Source organism: Ursus americanus, chromosome 9 (assembly GCF_024610735.1).
Source record: "Ursus americanus isolate L20-20 chromosome 9, mUrsAme1.1.p, whole genome shotgun sequence".
In the NCBI taxonomy this organism is placed as follows: domain Eukaryota; kingdom Metazoa; phylum Chordata; class Mammalia; order Carnivora; family Ursidae; genus Ursus; species Ursus americanus.
This window is the reverse complement of record NC_142135.1, coordinates 11,450,716-11,463,245: the sequence shown is the minus strand read 5'-3', so window position 1 is coordinate 11,463,245 and position 12,530 is coordinate 11,450,716. Positions and strand designations below refer to the sequence as shown.

Genomic DNA, 12,530 nt, shown 5'->3' with positions numbered 1-12,530 from the left:
AATGGAACAATGACTTCTTACATTTTGATGGAAAATTATTTCTAACTAGAAGTCTACATCGTTTGAAGGTAGAATAAGGGCATTTTCAGACAAACATTTTAAAAAATTACTATGTTCCATTTTCCAGAAAGCTATGAGAGGATGTGATACAGCAAAATGAGAGAGACCCAGGAGGAAGATACTGGCTACAGGGAAAAGATTTAGTGTAGAATAGAAATGGGAATTCCTAGGATGACAGTGGTGGGGGCGTGGCGAAGAACAAGTAGTCCCCATATGAGCAGACAGGAAGGCTTAGGGCAGATTCTCCAGGAAGAGGAAAGTGATAGAATACCTTGAATCTGAGATATTAAATACAAGAGTTAAGGAACTGGCAGTTTGGATTTAATTAGATACAAACACAGAAAATAGAAGGAAAAATAAACAAAAAATAATGAGAAAACAAAAATCCTACAGGAAAGGAAAAATATTTATGGTTTATTACTAGCTGAGTCGTGTTTACATGGCATAACTGTGATAGGACCTGTGGTGCGGTGTAGTGCCAAGGGTACCCTAAATCCTCATCTTCCCTAGTTTAAATACATGGACAACGCCTACAACTGAGCAAGCTTATTATTAAGAAATGACAGACACAAAAGGCCGCACATTATATTCTCCCGTCCATGTGAAATATGTAGAATAGGCAAATCCAGAGAGACCAGAAAGTACATCGTTAGGGTGGGGAGTAATGAAAATGTTCTAAAACACTGTGGTCTTGGCTGCACAATCCTGTAAATATACTAAAGCCACTGATTTGTACACTTTCAAGGGGTGAACTTATGGCTTGTGAGTTATATCTCAAGAACGCCCTTTAAACAAGAAATAAGGGAGGTAATTACCAAAACAAGCCACGAGCACATTTAAAGTGATCATCTCTGGGGAGAAGCTATGGAAGAAAGGAGGGGCAGGAAAGAGGGGCTGGGATTGGATGGGCTTTGATTAAAGAACACAAAGCGTCAATATTAATGTAAGTCCACACGCCCTTACTGAAAGCCGGAGGATCACCCCACGGGTCAGGGGCAGGAAACCCTGTAGTGCTGGACGCATGTTCTAGACTTCCAATCTAGACTTCCAACGCTGGGCACGGCCTACAGTCCGGAACGGTCACCCGGCCACCACCCTACGGGGCAGCCACCCAGGGCCTCACGTGAGTGTGAAGGGCAGGGGACAACGGGTCCTGGAGGGGTGGCCGGACTGGGGGTAGGCAGGGGGCCCCAGGCAGGAGGGCAGGCCCGCAGCTCCCCCCCCCAACCCCCCCACCCCACACACACACCGGCCGCTCCCGGCCCGTCCTTCTCAGGCGGCCCGTCCTTCTCAGGCGCCCCCTCCTTTAGAGAGCGTCCTACTTCCCCTCCCGGACTCCGAGCTGGCGCTGCCCCCAGGCGGTCCCCGCGGGGGTCCTCTTGGTCACTAGGTCACTATCTGACCCAGCACCATTTCCCATACACCTCGCCGCCGCCCCTCTCCGCGGTCGAGCGGACGCGCCTCTGGCGCCCCCTGCAGGCCTGAGCAGGCCCGCGCTTCCCCAGGCCGCTGTCGCTTTCCGGGGCCCCTTCCTCCATAGAAATAGCAAATACTGTCATTTAAAGTTGTGTTGGCCCCCATTCCCAACAACACGGAAGCCTCTCTTTGGCTTTAAGTTGGACAGAAAAGGAAAAAAAGACTACTGGCATAAAGACGAATATATTAACACTATATATTAAGACACTCTCTCAGACCTAAAAGCTATTTCTTTCTTCTGATTTTAAAGTAAACAAAAACATTTTCATGGACCCTAAAAGTAGTGTGGGCCCTGGGCACCGTGCCTAGTGGAGAAGCTGACCCCTCACCTCCCTCCTTTCCCTGGGGCTGCAGAAAAGGTTGGCCCCCACATCATGCTGGAGCCCTGGGTCACATTCCCCTGGACTGTAGTCATAAGCTCCTGGAATCTCCCCTTTCAAGTGGACTGTCAGTACTCACCCTAAAACACATGCACTGGCTTGCAGTGTCACTGCCCTGCTCACAAGCCTTCGGTGACTGCCAGGGCCCACCTCAGGAGGTGCTCACAGAAACAGCAAACTCCATCAAAGACCCAGGAACAAAATGCTACTGGGGCCCACTGGAGGGGGAAAGAGGCTTACCCCAGATGCCTCTACCCAGAAAACTCCATTATGGGTGCTAAGAGGAGGGAGAAAAGAGAGGAATCCCTGTTCCCTTCTCATGCCACCCCCATCTCCTTTCTCCTCCCACCCACCTGGGCACCCACTACCTCAGAAACGCAAGCAAGGCCAGAACACAAAGGGTAACAGCTTATCAACGTACACCAACATCAACTTGTTATTCCTCCTAACAGCCCAATAGAGGGTGTACTGTTACAGACAGTAATTGTCTATATTTTACATAAATATGAATAAATTTCTACTTTACAGCTGAGGAAACCAAGGAGCAGAGGGATTTAGTAATGTTCCCAAGGGAACACCTGTTCTAAAACAGAGAAGGGAGTTCTTGGCTTTGGAGCTTCTCCAGGTCCCATGCTGGCAGGAGGGGAGTGATCTAAAGGGTATTTCCAGGGTGGTTTTGACCACCTGTCATTTCCACCTACCTGCTGACTTTAGAACCCAGCCTGAGTCAGAAGCACTAGGGAGAAATCTGCTCAGGGCTCCCCACTCCTCACACTTTTGGAAATTCGATTCAGCTGAGAGACCTCACCAAGGTCCCCAAAGCCTTGTAGGACACCTGCCCTCTTTACCCCTCCAGGAACATGTCATCCCTGTTTGCAAGGGATGCCAGGAGTGTGGTCAGAGAACTGAGCAGGAGAGGTGAGCTGGTGCCTGCTGACAGTCTGAACAGCACCCCACACCTGCGCCCCTTCTGCCTGGTGAGGAAGAAGCACAGACACCACCCCTGGCCTTAGGACACCCCCTTCATCCCTACAGACTTCTCTCTCATGGACGCGCTGGAGCCCAGTTCCCCCATCCCAGGCACTTTCAGGTGGGGCCTGTGGGTAGCACAGTGTTGCAAAAAAAGGTAGATTCATGTGGCTGAGAAAGCAAACAGCCTCTGCCCAGACACACAAAACCCCGGTCTGTCTGGCCTGGACCATGCCACTGACACCCCATGGACACCCATCTTCCGTGTAGGGGAAGGATGAACCCATTTTTTTCTTCCTCCTATCCCCAGCTGTGTGATAAGTAATGATAATTTTAAACAACAATAATGGTTGAACATGGGTCAAGTGGTTGCTATGTGCCAGAGATCATGCTGGCAGTTCCTCAGTTAATCCTCACAACCATCCTTGGGGGGAAGACCCTGTCATTCTTCCCTCCCCTTTTTTAGACGGGGCAACTGAGGCTCCAAGAGTTAAGTGGCTTGCTCAGGGTCACACCCAGCCAGTAAATGGTGGAGGCCAAACTGGACCCCAGGGCTGAGGCCTTAGCCACACTCAAACCTGCCTCCTTCGCCGCCTGGCTCCAGCCTGGACCTCTCTTCCCACAGAGTTGAACAGGGGCCAATCCATTCCGATCCAGGAGATGGTGGCAGGAGCTGTGACAGGGGCCATGAGTGTGAGCACCGGGCTGCCAGTGCAGGTGACAGGGAACAGTGGCGTGATCCACAGTTCCACACTGACTGTACACACACTTATGGTTTCCCCTAACACCTGGGAAACTCTGATGAAGAGGTGAGAGTCAGGTGGGCCGACCAGGCCACCTGGGCTCTCCTGGCTGAGGTCTGTCTGTGGACACAGGTCTTCCAGGCTGGAGTAGGGATCAGGCGGCAGGAGAGAAAAGCCCAAGGCTCCGGCCAGCCCCTCTGAAGAGTGGGTAGGGATGGGAGAGTCCACCATTAGCAGAGAGCCCGGGAGCCCAGGGACAAGGGAGTGGGTGGTGAGAAGGGCTTCTTTGAAGTCAGAGATTTCAAACCAGATGAAAAAAGAGAAAGAAAGAAAGAAACATGGTAGCTGCTCAGTGCGAGGCAATAGGGAATGTTGAAGACTATGGCAAACTGTGGACACAAGCCTACCTAGAGCTGAGCAGCAGCTGCTGGGACTGCTGCCAGGCAGGACTATGAGCTCAGTGGCACCATTTCTTCAGAGAAGCTAGAAATTGGGATTTTTATGTGAAACCTACCAATTTTAATATTATCTAAAAAATTGTGAACACCTCGTGGGCCAAATAAACATAAGCCTTCTGTCCAATTCAGCTTGTAGAAAGCCACATGGTGGCCTCTGGTCTGGACATTTTACACCTTGTAGAAGACAGATGTCACACTCCCCTCAGTTTCTCTCCTTTTCCAGCCACCCCCAAGTGACCTTAAACAAGCAGTCCCTAAGTCCAGGTCAGTCACACCATGAGAGGCCTGGTCCCAGGAGGCCTGGTCCCAGGAAACCTGGCAGAGGCCCTCCCCAGCTCTGCCCTACAGGAAACTGAGGACCCCAAAGCCCTTGTTCCTCAGGGAACTGCAACGCCAGAAGGAGAAGGAGAGCCTGTATGTGGTGACAGAGGCCGTGGAGACCATACACGACACCATGCTTCAGAGCCTCAGCAACACAGAGGGAGCAGGACGGCTGGCCTTCCTTGGGCCGGGCCATTTAAAGGTGCAGGGTGTGCCCTAGGGGTGCAAATTCGGGTGTGCTGTAGATGCTTGCAGCCACCAAAGAGCTCCCCCTCCACCCTAACTCCTGCCAAAGGACTGCCCCACTAAAAATCGCCCCATCTAAACAAGAATGGGATTCCTGGGTGCTTGTGTCGTGGTTCTTAACTCCGATGACACGTTAAGAGTCACCTGGAAAGCTGTTTTGTTTTTTATTTGAAAATCCCCAACACTGCCCTGCCCAATTCTGTTTTTGTTGGCCCAAATACCCATTGGCTGGTATTTTTCTAACTCCCTCAGGTAATTCTGTGCGCTGCCAGGGCTGGTATCACTGCGGAGGGGGTTCACATCAGCTTTGGAACCAGGTGCGCCTGGGTACGCTAGTTGTGTGGCCTCAGGCAAGTCACTTGACCCTCTGAGTTTGCCCGTTCTCGCCCCGGAGGTTGGGCTGCAGAACCAGGGGAGATCAGGCAGCAGTGTGGGGAAGGTGCTGAAGACACTGGTGCAGGGACACTCCTCTTCCTTCCACACACCCTTAAGACCCGGATCTGCTCCTCACCAGCTCAGTCCTTAGGTCATTTAGCACGTGTGGGCCTCAGATCCCTGTGGTGATGCAGGAAGTGTGAGCCCCACACTAGTACCCTGGGGCTCTGGGATTCTTGTCTCCCACAAATTAAGTGTGACTCAGCCTCACAGCTGGCCTCACCTCTCACTGGCCACAGGAATGCAGGTGAGTATGGGTCACCTATCAGTCCAATCCCCAGCTGCCATTGCTGACTACTGTTTAGAAGACAGAACACAGGACAAAATGTTCTCTATCAATTTTTCTCATCCATCCCTCCTGACGATTCTATAAGGTGGGCACTATATGTCAGGTTTTCTGGGTGCCGAACCTGGAGCTCAAAGAGGTTAAGGGGCGCTGGGGTGGCTCAGTGGGTTAAGCATCCGACTCCTGATTTTGGCTCAGGTCATGATCTCAGGGTCATGAGATTGAGCCCTGCCTCTGTCTCCGTGCTGAGGGTGGAGCCTGCTCAAGAGTCTCCCTCTCAAAAAAAAAGAAAAAGAGGTCAAGCTCCTTGCTTAGGAGCACGCAGCAGGCACGTGCTGGGGTCAAAACCCAGACTGGGCCTACCTGGTCCTAACACCCATGTGTTTAATCAAACCAGTTACACTACAATGCCACCTCTGAACACAGCAGATGGCTGGCCTTCTAATCCATGGGTGAGATGTTACTGAGATGTTCAAATATGCAGCCTCGCTCCACTTGCCAGTTGTGGGAAAGACAGGACAATACAAGGGGAGGGTGGGAGTAGCTGGGGAGCAGGGAGCCATCTCGGGATTACATATTTGCTGTTGATTTCTTACTATGTGGGACACCGGGTGTGTTATGGGACGAGGGTCAGTGTAGGGTAACCGACCTTCCCAGCCTGCCTGAGCGAGGGCTTTCCCGGGACAGAGGACTTTCAGTGGGAAAAGCAGAACAGTTAGTCACCCTAGTGGTGAGTGACGGAAAACCCTGAAATGACAGTGGCTCTTAACCAGTAAAGCACTTCTCTCTTAGGTAAAAGTCCAGAGGGGAGCCTGAGGTAGTGGCTCTGCAGGGCGGAGCGTAAGGATCAGAGACCTAGCTCTTTCTGTTTTGTCACTCTGCCGCCCTTTGGTCCGAGACGGCTGCTCTAGCTGCATTTATCATGTCCACACTGAAGCCGGCAGAAGCCACCTCCGCCCATTTGCATCCCACTGGCCAGGATCTGGCCACGGGGCCACGTGTAGCTGCAGGGGAGCTGGATTCTCAGTCTTTATTCAGCCAGCCAAGTGCCGGGGAAAGGAGGTGTTCTCTTACTGTTGCTTTTTTTTTTTTTTTGGAGATTTTATTAATTTGAGAGAGAGAGTGTGTGTGCATGCTTGCATGTGCATGGGGGGGGAGGGGCAGAGGGACAAGGAGACTCCCCGCTGAGCACAGAGCCCAACACAGGGCTTGATCCCAGGACCCTGAGATCATGACCTGAGCCAAAGTCAAAACCGACTGAGCCACCCAGGCGCCCACTCTTACTGTTGGTTTTAAACTGCACTTTCCCCATGGGAGGAGGGCGATCGCAGTGACACCACTGGCGCCGCGTCACAAGTCCCAGCTTCCGGTGGGCCCCATGCCACCCAGGGCTTGTGCACCGCGGGCTCCGCCTCCGAATGAGAGGGGATGACTCAGAGACCACTTGGAGGTGATCCAGCTGCAGTGCCTCAGGACTCCAGCTCAGCATTTCCCAAAGCCAGTACCCCAAACTCTGGACAGTGCTTAACAACACTAAGTGAAAACCGTTTCTTTACTGTGGGACTTTTTAGAGCTTTTACCATGCCAATGTGTATTGCTCTGACCCCAGAATGCCTTGGGGTTTTTTTCTGGAAATATCTTGTGTGCAACTATTTTGCTATTCTTGCTGCCTAGGTGTCCCCCCGTCCACTGCTTTTGGATCTTCCCCTCCCCTCCAACCTGTAAAGTCCCTACACTGATCATCAAGAGACACCCATGCAGTCCCTCCTCCTGTGTCTCCCCGCTCCCTGCTCCTGTCTGCCCTGGAGACACCTTCCTGCAGGTCCTTCAATCCTGTGTGGACTTGAGGTCCTGTTCTCCCTGCCTTCTTCCTAGCTCCAGGTTCAGAGCCACATGGCCAAAGAGAAGACAGTGACTATCCCCCGGGGCACTGTCCTGGCCTACAGGGTGCTGCAGCTGGTGATCAAAGAGGATTGCTGGGGTAAGTGGAGGCTGGAGGCGCAGGAGCAGCAGAGACAGGACTCTCCCTCTGGAGGGCTGGCAGAGGGGCAGGGGCTACTTGCAAATGTGGAGCAGGAAGAGGGAGAGGGAGGCTATTTCCCAGCGGCCTGAGCCCTCAGCCAGACAGCTCCACCTTCTGGCAGCTGCTAAAAGGATCTGAGGTGCAGAGAGGGCCCCGAGGTCAGCTGTCCAGGAGAACTTACAACCCAGTCTGCACCCCACTTGGCCCAGGAGCAGGAGGGGGGCCAGGGAGAAGCAGCATTTGATGGGAGGAAGGGCTGTGTCATCTAATTAGCCCAGAGAATCATGCAGACTGGGTGGTCCTGCCCATCCTTAGCCAAGGGGTGACCAGTGGGAGGCAGGGGGTTCGCTCTCCCAACAATGCTGCAGCCTAGAGATGGGCTGGGGACTGAGCCCAGGGTGGGACCACTCTGATGCTCAGATCTGGCCCACTGAGTCTGTAGGGGTGGCCTTCGGTGGGGGAAGGAGGAGAAGGAGGATCCAGCCACCCCTGCCCTTATGCAAAGAGCATGAGCCTGAGTCCAGGGCACTGAGGTTTGAATGGTGGCTTTGCCGTTTGCCCTCTGTGTGGCCCTGGAGATGTCACCAAATGTCTCAAGCTTCAGCATCCTCGTCTGTAAACGGGCTCATGCTGCCTGCCCCCAGAGTGCTGTGCGGCCACAGGAGATCAAGCTGTGAGGCCCGGCTCTCTGGCCAGCGCACCGTAGGAGCGCCGTAACTGCTGACTGTCTGCCTTCCTCTCAGGCACTCTTCTCTTTTGCCCTACCTGTGCTCCCACACAGCTATTCTGTACCTGCCTGAAGGAAAGCTCAGTCGAGACTTGAGTGGAGGTAAGGCGTCCTGCCCAGGGCCTGGACCCCAACCAGAAATCATCCCTTCCCACAGAGAATGCCCTGACACTGTTCTCGGGGTCCCTTCCCTCCCCATGTGGTCACCCCATGTCCAGGGGCAGGGAGGGCCATCTTCCAGCTGAAGCATGGGCCCTGAGCAGGAGGGGGAGAAGGAAGAAGGAGTGTGAGTGCAGGAAATAGGGAAAGGCAAGGATAAGACCCATGACTGCTACCTGGTATTTGGTGGGTACTCAATAAACCCTATGGAAAGAAGGAAGGGAAGGAGGGAGGGAGGAAAGAAGGAAGGAAGAAATGAAAAGTAGGCACACACAAGAGGGCTCTGCATGAGGTGGGAGCTTCAATAGGCCAGGACTGTGACACCAGGACCTCCTGGGTAGGCAGAGGATCCGGGCAGACTGGCCCTGGGCAAAGGGCCTGGGCCCAGGAGCTGGGGGTGCCAATCCTCTCTCCACAGGCTCAGCCTACAGCTGAGCCGTTGGTGAGGAGCCCAACTTCCAGGGCCTGCAGAGGCAGGTGGGTGCCCAGTTGCAGGACCTGGCCACGCTGCCCACACCTGCTGCTAAGTGCCCTCCAAGAGCTGCTCCAAGACCCTCGGGCCCTGCAGAAACTCGAGGACGCAGTAAGGGGCCCATAGGCCAGACCGGGGACTGGGGACTGGGATCCAGGGAAGGGGGAGGAACAGGGAAATGAGAAGCAGGAATGGGATGTGCTCTGAGTCTCGGTAGTTCCCAACCTTGGATGGCACGGTGAGGCCAGCCCCCTGGTGACCAGGCACAAGCCTGTGCCAGCTTGTGTGTCAGCCACTCAGCATTTGCTCACAAAAGCCCAAAGGAGGGACCTGGCTCAGCACTGCTGGCATCAGAACCCAGGCTCATTCCATCATCACTGGCATCAGAGGGAACACAGTGCCAGGGGATGGGGTACAGAAGCTTGGGTGGTTGGGTACAGGGTCAGAGGCCAGAGGAGGAGACCCACAGCCTGTCCTTGCTCCCCTTTGCCCTGCCCTGCAGATGGAACAGGCCCTGGACACTGGGGTGCTGGGACAGCTGGTTGGCCCTGGGGGCTCCATCCTAAGCACCGTCCGGAACCCCTCAGGCAGCCTGTTGACCTTGAAAGGCAGGGCCATCCTCTGCATTCTTAGAGCTCTCGTGGGTAAGACAGTTGCACAAGGGGCTAGGGTGGGGAGGAAGAGAGTCCAGAGGGAAGTCCTCCCAAGGGCCCTGCCCAGCAGCCCTGTGTTCCCTGCCCACCCTCTCTGAGTGAGCCTTCTCCCGTTTGTTCTGTGCTCTGGATGGTCTCAGGCCATTCCCACTCACATGTGATGCTCTGTCCAAGCTCTGTCCAAAGTCAGCATGGAAAAGCACAGCCCCCATTCTCTCATTTTGCTTATGGTTAAGTGAGGGTAAGTGGCACTCACCTTGCAGGACGCTCCAGCCCTTCCTTCAGTGATGATTTACTGAGCACCAACTGTGTGTCCACAAGGCACCAGGAAAAATGGAGACAGCCACTCTCCTCTTTCAGTCTGTAGTGGGGACAAATGTCAAACCAATATAGAGAATTACCAACAGCATGAGAGTGTCTAACAGAGGCCCTGCTCCAACCCAGAATGGAGACGAGGCTCACAGAGGGAGCTAGGAAGGATCCCCACACTGGTGGCCCGTGGCATGGACAGAAGCACTGGGGCAGGCAGGAGGACAGAGGCTTTGAAGACTGGGCCAGTCTGTTCTGCTGTCACTTCAGGACATTGGATCATTTCCCAGAACCCCCTTCCCTGGGTTCTGGGTGAGAACCCCCCAAAAGAGGAATCAATGTGAGATGGGGGCCAGAAGTGAAGCAGCAGCCATTCATCTCTGAAGGCTCCATGATGGCCAGGTTCCCAGTGCCCAGATTCCCAGTGCTTCCTCCCAACTGCAAGTGCTGCTGACAGCAAGGCCTGGGCCCTGTCACCACACACAGAGAGGCCATAGCTCCCCATTGGCCTTTACCAGTAGCACCTTGACAGTCCCCTCCCCACTAGCCTTCACAACTTTCCACCTTGCTTCCTGCACTCCAGCCATGGCACTCCCTGTGCTGTCGTTGCTTGAACTAGTCAGACTTGCTTCTGCCTCGGGAGCTTTGCACTGGATGTTCCCTCTGCCTGGTATACTCTTCCCCCCAGATATTTCCAAGGCTGACGGTGTTTATTGTTTCTCATCAGTCTCCCCCTGCCAGAAGTGTAAATGCCATGAAAGCAAGCATTATGGTTTGTATTACTCACATGCTCCATCTACTGAACACGTCTGTATATCATAGGTGCCCAACATCAGTTAGGTCCCTCCCCACGCATGAAAAGGAGATTGAGGGGCAGAGATGCCCACATGGGGCTAAAGGCATGCTGTTCCCCAAGACTGGAGCTTCATGTTTGGAATCAGGCCAGCCTGGGTTCTCATCGCAGTTTTGCCCCCGACAGGATGAGGAATCACCATTATCCTGGCTAATAACCACCTCGCAAAGCCACTGGGGAGCAGATGAGCTAATATGAAAGCCCTTTATAAAACGAAGCCCACCATCTACCTTTCATGGATTGTGTTTTAGGGAAACTGGGGGGTTGGAAGGGGTGGCAACTTATTCAGCACTTCCAGGGCAGGCGCAGTTCTCACCTTCTTGAACCTTTCTCAGGAAGGATGGCCCAAGAGGTACCCAGTGGAGGTTGTCTCCACTTTAGGGCTCCAGTATCCCAGCCATTCCTGGGTTACTAGGGCCCACAAGGACACACACAGGATGTTTCAGATGCTCAGTGGCCCTCAACCCGTATCTCTCAACAGCGCTCAGTGACACCCAACATTGCTTGCTGACCCAGTCCTTGGAGAGGGGGATCATGCCCCAGCAACTGGAGCTGGTGAGAGCCTCCAGGATGGGGCATGGAGGGATGACATCTAGGGAAATATCCCAGGTGGTTTGTCAGGGCTCTGGTCCCCAGTCCCTTGAGAGCCCTTTATCAGCCCTCACTCACAGAGGGGTACTTCCTGGCTCTGACTTCTGAGCACCCAGGCCTGTGCAGCCTCTGCTGGGTGTGCCACATTCACTCATGTGTGGGTTGATTGATTATGCTGAATCCATACCTTGTACCACCAGGCCCTCTGCTAGGCCTGAGAATACAAAGGTGATGGGGTACCTAGGTGGCGCAGTCATTAAGCGTCTGCCTTTGGCTCAGGGCGTGATCCCGGCATTATGGGATTGAGCCCCGCATCGGGCTCTTCTGCTGGGAGCCTGCTTCTTCCTCTCCCACTCCCCCTGCTAGTGTTCCCTCTCTCTGGCTCTCTCTCTCTCTGTCAAATAAATAAAAATAAAATCTTAAAAAAAAAAAACAACAAAGGTGAAAGACGTTCAACCCCTCACAGTCTGGTTAAGGGACTATGTAAACCAGTGACAAAAGACATTTCCTGCTTTAGCTCAAACAGGAGGCTATGAGGACACCAACTACAGGGCTCAGGGGCATTTCCCAGGGGGGTTGACTCCTCCATGCAGTTCATGAACTCATGGATGAAAAGATGGGGGGGGAGACAGAATTCAGGCAGAACAGTGCAGACAGAGGCTGGGAGCTATCAGGGAGTGTTGGAAACCAATGACTCCAGCCAGTGTGGGAAGGGCGGTGTTGGGAGTACACTATTTTGCCAAGCCTCAACTGTAGTGGGAGATGGGGGAGCACTGGCCCCAGGTCCCACCCTCAGAGTGGATTCCACTAATGCAGGGCCTGGGAGACCTGTTTGTTCATTCTGGGTGGTTCCTTGCAGGTGGTGAGCATCTTGGAGCCAAACTTTAATCAGATGGAGGAAACCACCTTCTCTCTCCCACTGGAAGTCCTCTCATCCGTGCAGAGTGAGGATGCAGTCCTCTCCCTGAGCCTAGTGGAGAGCTGTGGACTGCAGCTGCAGGCGCCCAGCCAGCAACTCATGTGGGACCCTGACGTGGTGCCACAGCTGTCTGCACTCTGTGGGTCCCTCGCAGGGCTGCAGATGCTGGCTGCCCCCAGCCCTGTAGCCCTCTAAGCCAATGCCTGAGAAGGGTGCCACATCCTCCCCTAGGGTTCCAGTTCTGCCTCCAGGGAGCTGCTGGCCTAGGCAGCTGTAGGTGATTATGAGCTCCACCAGGACTGGCCCATCTCCTCCAACCCTTTCAGGACTGGTCTCCAGACATTAGTCACCCATCCAGATGCGAGGGGGCAGGGGCACCCATTAAAGTAGGGTCTCACCTTGGATTAGAATTCTTCCTTGAGAGGCAGTAGAAGCTGGTTCCAGAACAGC

At 53.9% G+C, this 12,530-nt stretch overlaps 1 pseudogene; it reads left to right on the top strand.

Moving 5' to 3' along the window:
• The first annotated feature begins 2,776 nt into the window (after window positions 1-2,776).
• On the top strand, window positions 2,777-12,287 carry LOC148109412 (gasdermin-D-like; annotated as a pseudogene).
• The last annotated feature ends 243 nt before the right edge of the window (window positions 12,288-12,530 follow it).